Source organism: Schistocerca cancellata, chromosome 7, assembly GCF_023864275.1.
Source record: "Schistocerca cancellata isolate TAMUIC-IGC-003103 chromosome 7, iqSchCanc2.1, whole genome shotgun sequence".
NCBI classification, from domain to species: Eukaryota; Metazoa; Arthropoda; class Insecta; order Orthoptera; family Acrididae; genus Schistocerca; species Schistocerca cancellata.
Genome location: NC_064632.1, coordinates 316,878,702 through 316,893,349, shown reverse-complemented (window position 1 = coordinate 316,893,349; position 14,648 = coordinate 316,878,702).

Below are 14,648 nucleotides of genomic sequence, written 5' to 3'. Positions count from 1 at the left end.
AGCGTGTGGAGTGTGTCAGGGAGGTTTCACAATATACAGCGATCATTTTAGAGTCCATTTTCGAGTGTGGCGGTATACATCGCAAAATTGTACACTTTTATTAGACGTTTTTGCAAGTAACAATACTGGTCATTAATAACATACTCGTATAGAGTTTATAGGATTTAGTGGAATTTGAGTGCATGACTTCAGAAATAACTTACAACACTGTAAAGTGAATATATGAACGTGGATGACTTTGGAGTTGAACTTTCGAACACGCATGCGAGTTTTAAGGGATCATAATATGCTTGAAGAGTGAGTGTGTTACAGGAAGTAAACATTACAAGTTTTATATGTGAAGGTTGGTTGGTTGGTTGGTTGGTTGGTTGGGTGATTCGGGGGAGGAGACCAACCAGCGAGGTCATCGGTCCCATCGGATTGTGGTATCATATGGAAGGAAGTTGGCTGTGCCCTTTAAAAGGAACCAGCCCGGCATTTGTCAGAAGCAATTGAGGGAAGTCACGGAAAACCGAAATCAGGATGGCCGGACGCGTGTTTGAACTGTACTTCCCCCGAAAGCGAGTCCAGTGTGCTAACCACTGCACTTATATAGCATGAGGTTCGAGAGAGTTCACCAGTTCAAATACTTTGTTTACTGGCAACAACAGCTTAGAAACGGGCAACAATGACAGAGTAGCAATTGCATGTACTCCCTCAGGGAGACATTCAAACCACATTATCAGCGAATACTAAGACTAGAATATATAACACAGTGATTTTCCCAACTGTCAGAAACTGGAACATGACAAAATCTGAAAAGGAAAAGCTATTAATATTTTAGAGAAAAGTAATGAGGAAGATACAGAGACCAATCTTAGATAAAGTAGAATGCAGAAGGAGGAAGAATGAGGGAATCTACCTCTTGATGCAAGAATAAACAGTACTACAGAAGCTGAAGAGCAAAAGAATCCAGTGGACAGGATATATAGTCCTTGTGCCAGAAGAAAGACGGGTGAAGAAAGCATTTGAGGGAAAACCAAACATTAGATGCCCCCTAGGACGACAAAGGCAGCGTTGGGTGGGCGACCTGGCAAGGGACCTAGCAGCCCTGAGAACTGAACACACTTGCGGGGACTGAGCAGCCCTGAGAACTGAACACACCTGCGGGGACTGAACACAAAACACAAAAGAATTTAGGCAGTTTGTTGAAGCAACACGTGATCTGCAGGGCCTGTGACTGTTGAATATGTATTTGTCTACGTATGATATGCACCCAAACTATTCCACAAAATCATCGAAACCACACTGTCCACTACCACTCCTGAAGTACAGCTGAAAATGTAAGACTACTATTTCAACCCAAATTAAATTTTGTATTCTCTTTACAAAATCGGACAAATTGAGAATATGACATCAAGCAAGAGGAACTTCATCCTCCAAAATGTCATTGCTGTCCATAATTCGTCGCATATAAGTGCAATGGTTAGCACACTAGACTCGCTTTCGGGGGAAGTACAGTTCAAACTCGCGTCCGGCCATCCTGATTTCGGTTTTCCGTGATTTCCCTCAATTGCTTCTGGCAAATGCCGGGCTGGTTCCTTTGAAAGGGCACGGCCGACTTCCATCCCTATCATACCATAATCTGATGGGACCGATGACCTCGCTGGTTGGTCTCCTCCCCCGAATCACCCAACCAACCAATCAACCTTCACATATAAAACTTGTAATGTTTACTTCCTGTAACACACTCACTCTTCAAGCTTATTATGATCCCTTAAAACACGCATGCGTGTTCGAACTTTCAACTCCAAAGTCAGCCATGTTCATATATTCTCTTTTCAGTGTTGTAAGTTATTTCTGAAGTCATGCATTCAAATTCCACTAAATCCCATAAACTCTATACGAGTATATAATTAATGACCAGTATTGTTACTTGCAAAAACGTCTAATAAAAGTGTGTAATGTTGTGTGCTCTCAGTACAGGTTGTGATGCCATATAATAAAAATCAATGCCAAAACTGAAAACCACTGCAGAGAAGATGATTTCAAGAAACAGGATGAAAACTAATTATTACTGAAGCAATTAGGAAAACCCATGTCATACACCACGACAGGATCGTCCAGGTATAAGTGGTTTGTTGTGTGTGAATTTGTCAGGTTCTAATAGGACTGAAACACTGAATATGTATCTTTACAGTTCATCTATTCCAGGAATTGAGAATGTCAACGATTTTTGCTTTTTATCGGCATTGATTCTAGCAGGACATCACTTCCAGGGATTCTAAGAGTTTGGAGAATGTTTTGATTTCAGTGATATAAATGTGACAAAGTCACGTAGGAGGCAGACTAGTTTGCGAATGTTTGTTTCATTTGCAGCTTGAAACGCTATGCCTACATGCAGTAGTCACTCCTGGGTATCCAATGATTGACAAATTCCGAAACGCGTGATATGAGCAATAAAGTAATTCCTTGCATGGTATCTGACTTTCACCACTGTGACCCACACTGCGTAAATACAGGACTGATTGTTTTAATTTCAACTCTGACGTCGGATAACAAATGACAAGAAATATTTTTTTTGTGAGATTAATCACAAATTTATAGTTTTCATATTTTTTACTTTTGTTTTACTGTGAAACTTTCCTTTTTGCCATATTTCATGATTCTAGGCCAGTTGGAAGTACCCTTGTGATGACTGAGGTTGCACCTATCAAAATATGTTAAATAAATTGTAAGGTGGCAGAATAAATGAAGACCAATTTCGCACCTTACATCAGAGTTCATACGTCGTAACAGGAAAGTGAATATGACATCTAATTTATTTCGGTTGTAAGGAGCAGATTTGCTTATAAGTATGTAACGAAAAAGGGATGATACTCGATCAACGGTACTAACACACCACTCCTATATAATGCATTCCAATGAGCAGAGGGTGAAACAAGCAGCGAGAGGAAACGTTTTGTGTGGAAGCGAGCGTGGTCAGAGGCTGCAGCGCAGGAGGCACTACAGAAAGCTCTCAAGGAAACACGTGCCGTAGTGAGTCAGTGACCGGACAGGCGACACATACTGCAGGGAGAGTAACGGACCACCACAAGTAGGACAGAAACAAGCTTTCGAAAACTGCATTTTGGAATTCCAAAGGGATACATACAAAACTAGTGATGCATTCGATCACGTGAACTCATAAGTTCTGGCTTGTAAAGGATAACAACGGCGTCACAGTTTCTGACGTAATGCATCGCTTGTAGTACTATGCTCAGAGCAGGGGTTGCCTGCACTGGCGCCTGTATGCTGCCATAAACATACCAATACCACCACGCCACGCTCTACCTTCAGTGTACAAATGTCTCCTAGTCTGGTCTGCTGAACTGCTCTCACACTGGAACGTAATTCACAGACATTGCCACTTGAAAACCTGTTTTCTTGTGGTTGTTACATTTGCCGTCATCTAGTGATATGCCGGCCTGCAGTAATGAAGAAAAACTAGATATTATTTTAATTTTTGGCGAATGTCACAAAAATGCAACCGCAGCTGTGACACTGTATGCTGAGACTAACATGCTGAGGAAATTTATGTGAAATGTATTCCAGATTTTCTCTCAGTTGTTCTGCCACTAATGCTGCTGAGTCGGGAGGTCGGTAAAAGGAGCAAATTATTAACCTATCTCGGTTGTTAAGTATAACCTCCACCCATAATAGTTCACAGGAACTATCCACTTATATTTCACAACAGTATAAACTACTACTAACAGTGACAAACACGCCACCACCGGTTGCATGTAGTCTATCCTTTCTAAACACCATCTGTGTCTTTGTGAAAATTTCGGCAGAATTTATCTCTGGCTTCAACCAGCTTTCCGTACCTATAACGATTTCAGCTTCGGTGCTTTCTATCAGCGCTTGAAGTTCCGGTACTTTACCAACGCATTGTTTTACAATTACAATACCGATTGCTGCTTGGTCCCCGCTTGTCCTGACTTTGCCCCGCACCCTTTGAGGCTGTTGCCCTTTCTGTACTTGCCCGAGGCCATCTAACCTAAAAAAAACCGCCCAGTCCACGCCACACAACCGCTGCTACCCGTGTAGCCGCCTGCTGTGTGTAGTGGACTCTTGACCTATCTAGCGGAACCCGAAACCCCACGACCTTATGGCGCAAGTCGAGGAATCAGCAGCCTACACGGTCGCAGGAATCGTCTCAGCCTCTGATTCAGACCCTCCACTCGGCTCTGTACCAAAGGTCCGCAGTCAGTCCTGTCGACGATGCTGCAGATGGTGAGCTCTGCTTTCATCCCACTAGCGAGACTGGCAGTCTTCACCAAATCAGATAGCCGCCGGAAGCCAGAGAGAGGATTTCCTCTGATCCATAGCGACACACATCATTGGTGCCTACATGAGCAACCACCTGCAGATGGGTGCACCCTGTACCCTTCATGGCATCCGGAAGGACCCTTTCCACATCTGGAATGACTCCCCCCGGTATGCACACGGAGTGCGCATTAGTTTTCTTCCCCTCCCTTGCAGCCATATCCACAAGGGGCGCCATTACGCGCCTAACGTTGGAGCTCCCAAATACCAGTAAGCCCACCCTCTGCGACCGCCTGGATCTTGCAGACTGAGGCGCAATCTCTGGAACAGGACAAGCAGCCATGTCCGGCTGAAGATCAGTATCAGCCAGAGACAGATCCTCAAACTGGTTCGTCAGACAAACTGGAGAGGCTTTTAGTTCAGCCCTCTGGAATGTCTTTCGCCCCGTGCCACACCTCGAGACGACCTCCCACTCTACCACGGGTGAGGGGTCAGCCTCAATGTGGGCAGTATGCCAGGCAGCCACAGCCGTTGCCCGATCGGAGGTGCGTGGGAGCCGGCGTGGCCGAGCGGTTCTAGGCGCTTCAGTCTGAAACCGTGCGACCGCTACGGTCGCAGGTTCGAATCCTGCCTCAACATCTGAGGTCATCAGTCCCCTAGAACTACTTAAACCTATCTAACCTAAGGACATCACACACATCCATGCCCGAGGCAGGATTCGAACCTGCGACCGTAGCAGTCGCGCGGTTCCGGACTGAGCGCCTAGAACCGCTAGACCTTCATTTACAAATCATGGTAATGTGAATCTGTCCCATAGTGCTCAGAGCCATTTGAACCACTTTTGATGCGTGGGACGAACTGGCCGTCCCCGACAAACCCCCGTCCAGACCCCCACAGTGATGCCCATTGGCAACAGCCTCAAGCTGTATGACTGAAGCCAACACTGCCTGAAGCTGGGAGCGAAGGGATGCCAACTCAGCCCACATCCGAACACAGCAGTCGAAGTCCATGCTAAATACTGTTGTGCAAAGAACGTCAGACCTATCTACAGAGAGCACAAACAATTCGACACATAATTTAAACGGTTATTAAAATACAAGACTGCCTAGTAAATGCTGCTACTTGCGCACTGCTGACACACTGTCGGCTGCAGAAGGCTAACTGTTTACAGATGAGGCTTCATTTACAAAAAATGGTTCAAATGGCTCTGAGCACTATGGGACTTAACATCTGTGGTCATCAGTCCCCTAGAACTTAGAACTACTTAAACCTAACTAACCTAAGGACATCACACACATCCATGCCCGAAGCAGGATTCGAACCTGCGACCGTAGCAGTCGCGCGGTTCCGGACTGAGCGCCTAGAACCGCTAGACCTTCATTTACAAATCATGGTACTGCGAATCTGTGGAACATGCTCTACTGTTCCGTGCAAAATGCCCACTGGACTCGCCAAGTTGCGACAGTGTAGTGTCAATGTTTGATGTGGTATGATTACTAACTGTATTGTAGGTCCCTATTTTTACCGTGGAACATTGAATGGACAACGATATGCATCATTTCTTCAGCACACACTAGAGCTCGTCATAGAGGATCTAGGACTTGAAACTCATCTATCACTGTGCTTCCAACATACTTATAAGCAAATCTGCTCCTTAGCACCGAAGTAAATGAGATGTCATATTCACTTTCCCGTTACTACGAATGAGCTCTTATGTAAGGTGCGAAATTGGTCTTCATTTATTCTGCCACCTTACAATTTATTTAACATATTTTGATAGGTGCAACCTCAGTCATCACAAGGGTACTTCCAACTGGCCTAGAATCATGAAATCTGGCAAAAAGGAAAACTTCACAGTAAAACAAAAGTAGAAAATACGAAAATTATAAATTTGTGATTATATCACATGAAAAAATATTTCTTGTCATTTGTTATCCGACGTCAGCTTGAAATTAAAACCATCAGTCCTTCTGTATTTACGCAGTGCGGGTCACAGTGGTGGAAGTCAGACACCAGGCGAGGAATTACTTTATTGCTCATATCACGCGTTTCGGAATTTGTCAATCATTGGATACCCAGGAGTGATTACTGCATGTAGGTATAGCGTTTCAAGCTCCAAATGAAACAAACATTCGCAGACTAGTCTGCCTCCTACAAAGCTTTGTCACATTTATATCACTGAAAACAAAACATTTTCTAAAATCTTTGAATTCCTGGGAGTGATGTCTTGCTAGTATCAATGCCGATAAAAGGCAAAAATGGTCGACATTCTCATTTCCTGGAATGGATGAACTGTAAAGATACACATTCAGTGTTCCAGTGTCCCGCATACAATGCAAAAGTTGCCAGAGACGTTCTACATGCGACATTTCCAAATAGGTGGATGGGGCGGGGAGGTACTGTGCGATGGCCTGCACAGTCCCCCGTCTTGACTACATTAGAGTTCTTCCTCTGGGGCGCATTGAGAGACAGAGAACCACCAAGAACAGTAGTATGCAACATCGTATTACAGCAGCGTGTGCGGCAATATCTATAGAAACTCAAAAATCTGTGCAACACTTTCTCGTTACCCTTCTGCAAATGTGTATTGATTCAAATTGAGGGCACTTCGAATATATGTTGATGCACAAGAATACAGTTTCTGTGGGCGACAGGGCACTAGCAAATGTGTTTAGGAAATTGAATTCAAGTGTGTTATTTCTAATTGTAGCTCTAGTTGTCATTTCGCTAGAATAAACATACATTTACAATTTGAAAAACGTAACTTTTCATTGGACGTGATACTTGTTTATTTTTGTGGGTTGTGCATACCTTCTCATTGTGTGAGACCCTGACACAGGCAGCGTGAGGTGCACGCTTTAGTCTCAAGACGTGCGCTAGCTATGTGCTTCATTTATTTCAAGTGTCAACTTCACTTCGCAATTTCTCGGGATGTATTAGACTTATTGCCATGCAACCAACGCAATTTTTTTGTGATTTTTCATTCTATTGATTGCATATGAAATAATAGGGGGTGTCTATTTAAAAATACAGACGTTTGTGTTAAAAATAATATTTGTTTACGTATTAAATCTTCGTATGGTATTTGGTTTCCTAAGGCCCTGTCGTACGTTCATTCTGGTGAAAACCGTTTTTGAATATCTACTGTTGTTCCAGGGATATTTGAGGTGGCAGAGTTAAGTGAGACATCCTGCATATATTGTTTTCAAAACACCATAGATGATCCACAAAGCCCGAAAGCACTCTAACAGAGCTTCAACAGAGTAGCAAAGTTACATATTCGCAGCACACGACTCACAGCAAGAGTATAAATCATTTATAATACAGGAGAGAATGATAAGTTTGTATCTACAAAACTGTGGTTTGAAAATATATTACTCGATTCTATAATCAACTCTCATTTCACGAAAAGGGAAAACACTATGAATCGTCGCTCCTATGTGTAAAAGGATACCACTGAAAATTCTGTGCACGACCGATCGCAAGGTACCTGCAGGATTATTTAGAATACCTATAAGAGTATATTATTAGACACCACAGAAAGTAACTGAAAAGTCTCACCCATGATCTTCAAAGTCGTAGAATCTCGGAAACAGTTAGCATTCTCCCAGACAAGCGTGAAGCAGAATAGACCAGACGGTATCCCAAACGGGAAACCAGGAACGCCGGCCGGGGTGGCCGAGCGGTTTTAGGCGCTGCGGTCTGGAACCGCGCGACCGCTGCGGTCGCAGGTTCCAATCCTGCCTTAGACATGGATGTGTGTGATGTCCTTAGGTTAGTTAGGTTCAAGTAGTCACCGTGGTCTAGGCGCCGGCACGGTAGCTCAGCGTGTTCGGTCAGAGGGTTAACAGCCCTCTGTAATAAAAAAAACTGAGTTAATCGATCAACAACGAACTTAAATGGGTGTCTTACGACGTCCGCCCCGAGCAGATTCAACGAACGAAAGCGAACAAAATGAGATTAAAAAAAAGGCGTAGCGTCTTTGATTCATAATCAAAACGTCTTCGGTCCCGGGTTCGATCCCCACCACTGCCTAAATTTTGATAAATAATCAGCATTGGCGGCCGAAGACTTCCGGCATAAGAAGTCAGCCTCATTCTGCCAACGGCCTTGTCAAAGAAGGCTGAGGAACGGATAGAGGTTCAGGACACTCTCTTGTCCTAGGGGTGGGAAATTGCCCCTAAAGGCGGAAGAATCAGCAATGATCAATGACATGAGGATGCAGAAGGCAACCACTGCATTAAAGACACGTAACGTGTATCCACAGGACATGTGGCCTGTATTTGAAGAAGTGTCATGATGATCTCGCCATTGGCAAAAGATTCCGGAATAGTCCCCCATTCGGATCTCCAGGAGGGGACTGCCAAGGGGGAGGTTACCATGAGAAAAAGATTGAATAATCTACGAAAGGATAACGTTCTACGAGTCGGGGCGTGGAATGTCAGAACCTTGAACGTGGTAGGGAAACTAGAAAATCTGAAAAGAGAAATGCAAAGGCTCAATCTAGATGTAGTAGGGGTCAGTGAAGTGAAGTGGAAGGAAGACAAGGATTTCTGGTCAGATGAGTATCGGGTAATATCAACAGCAGCAGAAAATTGTATAACAGGTGTAGGATTCGATATGAATAGGAAGCTAGGACAGAGGGTGTGTTACTGTGAACAGTTCAGTGACTGGGTTGTTGTAATCAGAATCGACAGCAGACCAACACCGACAACGATAGTTCAGGTATACATGCCGATGTCGCAAGCTGAAGACGAACACATAGAGAAAGTGTATGAGGATATTGAAAGGCTAATGCAGTATGTAAAGGGGGACGGAAATCTAATAGTCATGGGCGACTGGAATGCAGTTGTAGGGGAAGGATTAGAAGAAAAGGTTACAGGAGAATATGGGCTTGGGACAAGGAATGAAAGAGGAGAAAGACTAATTGAGTTCTGTAACAAGTTTCAGCTAGTAATAGCGAATACCCTGTTCAAGAATCACAAGAGAAGGAGGTATACTTGGAAAAGGCCGGGAGATACGGGAAGATTTCAATTAGATTACATCATGGTCAGACAGAGATTCCGAAATCAGATACTGGATTGTAAGGCGTACCCAGGAGCAGATATAGACTCAGATCACAATATAGTAGTGATGAAGAGTAGGCTGAAGTTCAAGACATTAGTCAGGAAGAATCAATACGCAAAGAAGTTGGATACGGAAGTACTAAGGAATGACGAGATACGTTTGAAGTTCTCTAACGCTATAGATACAGCAATAAGGAATAGCGCAGTAGGCAGTACAGTTGAAGAGGAATGGACATCTCTAAAAGGGGCCATCACAGAAGTTGGGAAGGAAAACATAAATACAAAGAAGGTAGCTGCGAAGAAACCATGGGTAACAGAAGAAATACTTCAGTTGAATGATGAAAGGAGGAAGTACAACCATGTTCTGGGAAAATCAGGAATACAGAAATACAAGTCGCTGAGGAATGAAATAAATAGGAAGTGCAGGGAAGCTAAGACGAAATGGCTGCAGGAAAAATGTGAAGACATCGAAAAAGATATGATTGTCGGGAGTACAGACTCAGCATACAGGAAAGTCAAAACAACCTTTGGTGACATTAAAAGCAACGGTGGTAACATTAAGAGTGCAATGGGAATTTCACTGTTAAATGCAGAGGAGGGAGCAGATAGGTGGAAAGAATACATTGAAAGCCTCTATGAGGGTGAAGATTTGTCTGATGTGATAGAAGAAGAAACAGGAGTCGATTTAGAAGAGATAGGGGATCCAGTATTAGAATCGGAATTTAAAAGAGCTTTGGAGGACTTACGGTCAAATAAGGCAGAAGGGATAGATAACATTCCATCAGAATTTCTAAAATCATTGGGGGAAGTGGCAACAAAACGACTATTCACGTTGGTGTGTAGAATATATTAGTCTGGCGATATACCATCTGTCTTTCGGAAAAGCATCATCCACACAATTCCGAAGACGGCAAGGTCTGACAAGTGCGAGAAGTATTGCGCAATCAGCTTAACAGCTCATGCATCGAAGCTGCTTACTAGAATAATATACAGAAGAATGGAAAAGAAAATTGAGAATGCGCTAGGTGACGATCAGTTTGGCTTTAGGAAAAGTAAAGGGACGAGAGAGGCAATTCTGACGTTACGGCTAATAATGGAAGCAAGGCTAAAGAAAAATCAAGACACTTTCATAGGATTTGTCGACCTGGAAAAAGCGTTCGACAATATCAAATGGTGCAAGCTGTTCGAGATTCTGAAAAAAGTAGGGGTAAGCTGTAGGGAGAGACGGGTCATATACAATATGTACAACAACCAAGAGGGAATAATAAGAGTGGACGATCAAGAACGAAGTGCTCGTATCAAGAAGGGTGTAAGACAAGGCTGTAGCCTTTCGCCCTACTCTTCAATCTGTACATCGAGGAAGCAATGATGGAAATAAAAGAAAGGTTCAGGAGTGGAATTAAAATACAAGGTGAAAGGATATCAATGATATGATTCGATGATGACATTTGTATCCTGAGTGAAAGTGAAGAAGGATTAAATGATCTGCTGAACGGAATGAACAGTCTAATGAGTACACAGTATGGTTTGAGAGTAAATCGGAGAAAGACGAAGGTAATGAGAAGTAGTAGAAATGAGAACAGCGAGAAACTTAACATCAGGATTGATGGTCACGAAGTCAATGAAGTTAAGGAATTCTGCTACCTAGGCAGTAAAATAACCAATGACAGAGGGAGCAAGGAGGAAATCAAAAGCAGACTCGCTATGGCAAAAAAGGCATTTCTGGCCAAGAGAAGTTTACTAATATGAAATGCCGGCCTTAATTTGAGGAAGAAATTTCTGAGGATGTACGTCTGGAGTACAGCATTGTATGGTAGTGAAACATGGACTGTGGGAAAACCGGAACAGAAGAGAATCGAAGCATTTGAGATGTGGTGCTATAGACGAATGTTGAAAATTAGGTGGACTGATAAGGTAAGGAATGAGGAGGTTCTACGCAGAATCGGAGAGGAAAGGAATATGTGGAAAACACTGATAAGGACAAGGGACAGGATGATAGGACATCTGCTAAGATATGAGGGAATGACTTCCATGGTACTAGAGGGAGCTGTAGAGGGCAAAAACTGTAGAGGAAGACAGAGATTGGAATACGTCAAGCAAATAATTAAGGACGTAGGTTGCAAGTGCTACTCTGACATGAAGAGGTACAGGAAACGAATTCGTGGCGGGCCGCATCAAACCAGTCAGTAGACTGATGACCAAAAGAAAAAAAAAAAATGTTCTTAGTTCTAGGCGACTCATGACATCAGAAGTTAAGTCCCATAGTGCTCAGAGCCATTTGAACCATTTGAAACCAGGAACGGAATGGCGAAATCTCATTTGAATCTACATCACCTTGTGGTTGCACACCCGAAAACATTTCCCATTCACTAATTGCCTAAACTGACCTTCAAAGGTACAAAATGTGTCAGTGGAGTCACAAAGAGTTACCTCAAAGAACTCGTTTCGACTAATCGAAACTGACTATAGCACAAACACGCAAAGCATTGCGAAGATAATCTCACGAGTTGTGAAAAGTAAAAATATTGTGGGCGAAAAATAAAACTGTAACTTTCAAGGTGCACGTAAAAAACTGAATGGATTTGTAAAGCAGGGAAATGCCCGCATACACAAAAGTAAGTACATATAATAACATCGTTTTATGAGTTTAAAGTCAAGATATACAGTTACATTGAAAACTAAGATCTGCAACAGCATAAAATGGAGACCGCAGAGGAATGTGACCATAAAAACATTCTAAAAATTCCATTTTTGTCATCAAGTGTTCGAAATGACCAGTGTCTATGCAACATGTTTACAATATCTGACAGACTTCGATACAGACTGATATCGGTGAACATGTTCCAACAACAATGTATTGTGTAAAATTTCCTTGGGTCATTGGCACTGATGCATAAGATTCATCTTTGAATTTTCACAAGGGAAATAAGTCCAGTAGTGTCGAATAAGGTAAAGGTGCAGGCCAACTGATAATGCTTTCACATCCTATCCAAAGACTAGGAAATTTCTTGTTGAGCGTTTCACTAGCTACGAGCAACTAGTGAGCTGCGCATCCATCGCGCTAGTACCACATACTCGTATTTCAAGTGATACTTGCTCTAAGAGAGCACTAGAACTTCTATTAGAAACTGTACATGTCTTTTACCTATTAAGGTTTCTTCAACGAAGTAAGGACCAGTCAAGTAGTTTCTTATTATCCCGTTCCAAACGATCACATTTCACTGCCTCCTGATTTTCAAGCTGTCTCAGCCAGTGATTATTCTCGGCGGCTCAACAATACATATTACTTATATACATCGTCCCATAATTCGTAAAGGTGAAGGGAATCCTTTAAAGAGAGAACGTATTCTACATCTAAATCTACATTTATACTCCGCAAGCCACCCAACGGCGTGTGGCGGAGGGCACTTTACGTGCCACTGTCATTACCTCCGTTTTCTGTTCCAGTCGCGTATGGTTCGCGGGAAGAACGACTGCCGGAAAGCCTCCGTGCGCCCTCGAATCTCTCTAATTCTACGTTCTTGATCTCCTCGGGAGGTATAAGTAGGGGGAAGCAAAATATTCGATACCTCATCCAGAAACGCACCCTCTCGAAACCTTGACAGCAAGCTACACCGCGATGCTAAGCGCCTCTCTTGCAGAGTTTGCCACTTGAGTTTGCTAAACATCTCCGTAACGCTATCACGCTTACCAAATAACTCTGTGATGAAACGCGCCGCTCTTCTTTGGATCTTTTCTATCTCCTCTGTCAACCCGACCTGGTACGGATACCACACTGATGAGCAATACTCAAGTATAGGTCGAACGAGTGTTTTGTAAGCCACCTCCTTTGTTGATGGACTACGTTTTCTAAGGACTCTCCCAATGAATCTCAACCTGGCACCCGCCTTACCAAAAATTAATTTTATATGATTATTCCGCTTCAAATTGCTCCGTACGCATACTCCCAGCTGTTTTACAGAATTAAATGCTACCAGTGTTTTTTCTGCAATCATATAATCATACAATAAAGCATCCTTCTTTCTATGTATTCGCAATACATTACATTTGTCTATGTTAAGGGTCAGTTGCCACTCCCTGCACCAAGTGCCTATCCGCTGCAGATCTTTTTGCATTTCGCTACAATTTTCTAATGCTGCAACTTCTCTGTATACTACAGCATCATCCGCGAAAAGCCGCATGGAACTTCCGACACTTATCTACTAGGTCATTTATATATATTGTGATGTGATGTGATGCCTTATCAGAATTGAGCGACAGAATTCCACACGTCTGCTGCATCACCTCTGGTTAATCTGTAGGTGAAGGGAAACACATTACGGATGGAAGCTGTTTGCGCGCAATATGCGAACAATGTTGGACTGATTTTTCCAGTGGTATACCTCTTTATCTGAGGTACATCTGGATTGTGAGCAACAGCGGCCAGAACATTTATTTCGTTCACTTGCCTTGTTGCAGGCTTCTTCGTTACTCTCTTTGTTGTATTCCAGTACCATTCCAGTGACTTTTTTCTTCCTAATTTGTCGAATTTTCATTCTTATTGGAGACCATCTACTCCAACATCTGTGGGGACACTTTTGTGTCTACAGTTCAACAGTTCGAGTCATGTTCCTTTTTCATTCTGTGTAAAGAAGAAGCACATTTAGTTTCTCTTGGGTTGTGGTAGACAATTTGGTTTTTGAGGCTAACCTCACTCGATACACCTGAACGACACAGACAGAATGAAAGACCCATTTCTCTCTGCGCCTTTTATGCTGGTACAGGAGCAGTATCGTGTTCTTATCTGATGTGACTTATTTCCATATTTGGGTATGAAATCACGACTTTCCGCATAAGACAGCAAATCGTTTCTTGTTCGAAACAAGTAGAGCCTTAGTTCTACAAGCTGTAATTACTCCAAGACTAGTAATCGTATTTTGTAAAACAAATCTTCGTTGAATACACCTTCTTTAAAACTACTATATGAGCAGCAGAAATGACCACATTTCCATATGAAAAATTGAAATTGATACCGATATCTCTGTAATTAACTATGAAAAGAGGCTATACATTGTTTAATAAGAACTTTCTCACAGTTAATTCAGCCATAATCAGAATTACCGTCTACAGATGCAGAAGTATAAGAGGTGAATAGCTTAGCTGATTTGCCCTTTATGTTCAAGAGATGGTTAGTTCCTAATATATTTTTATTTGTTCTGCAATCCGTCCATCAAGTTGTTTTGTAAATGTGCTCTCATTTTATGCTTACATTTAATTGTTGGACTCTAGTGAAATTTGTAATAGTCATAGATGCAC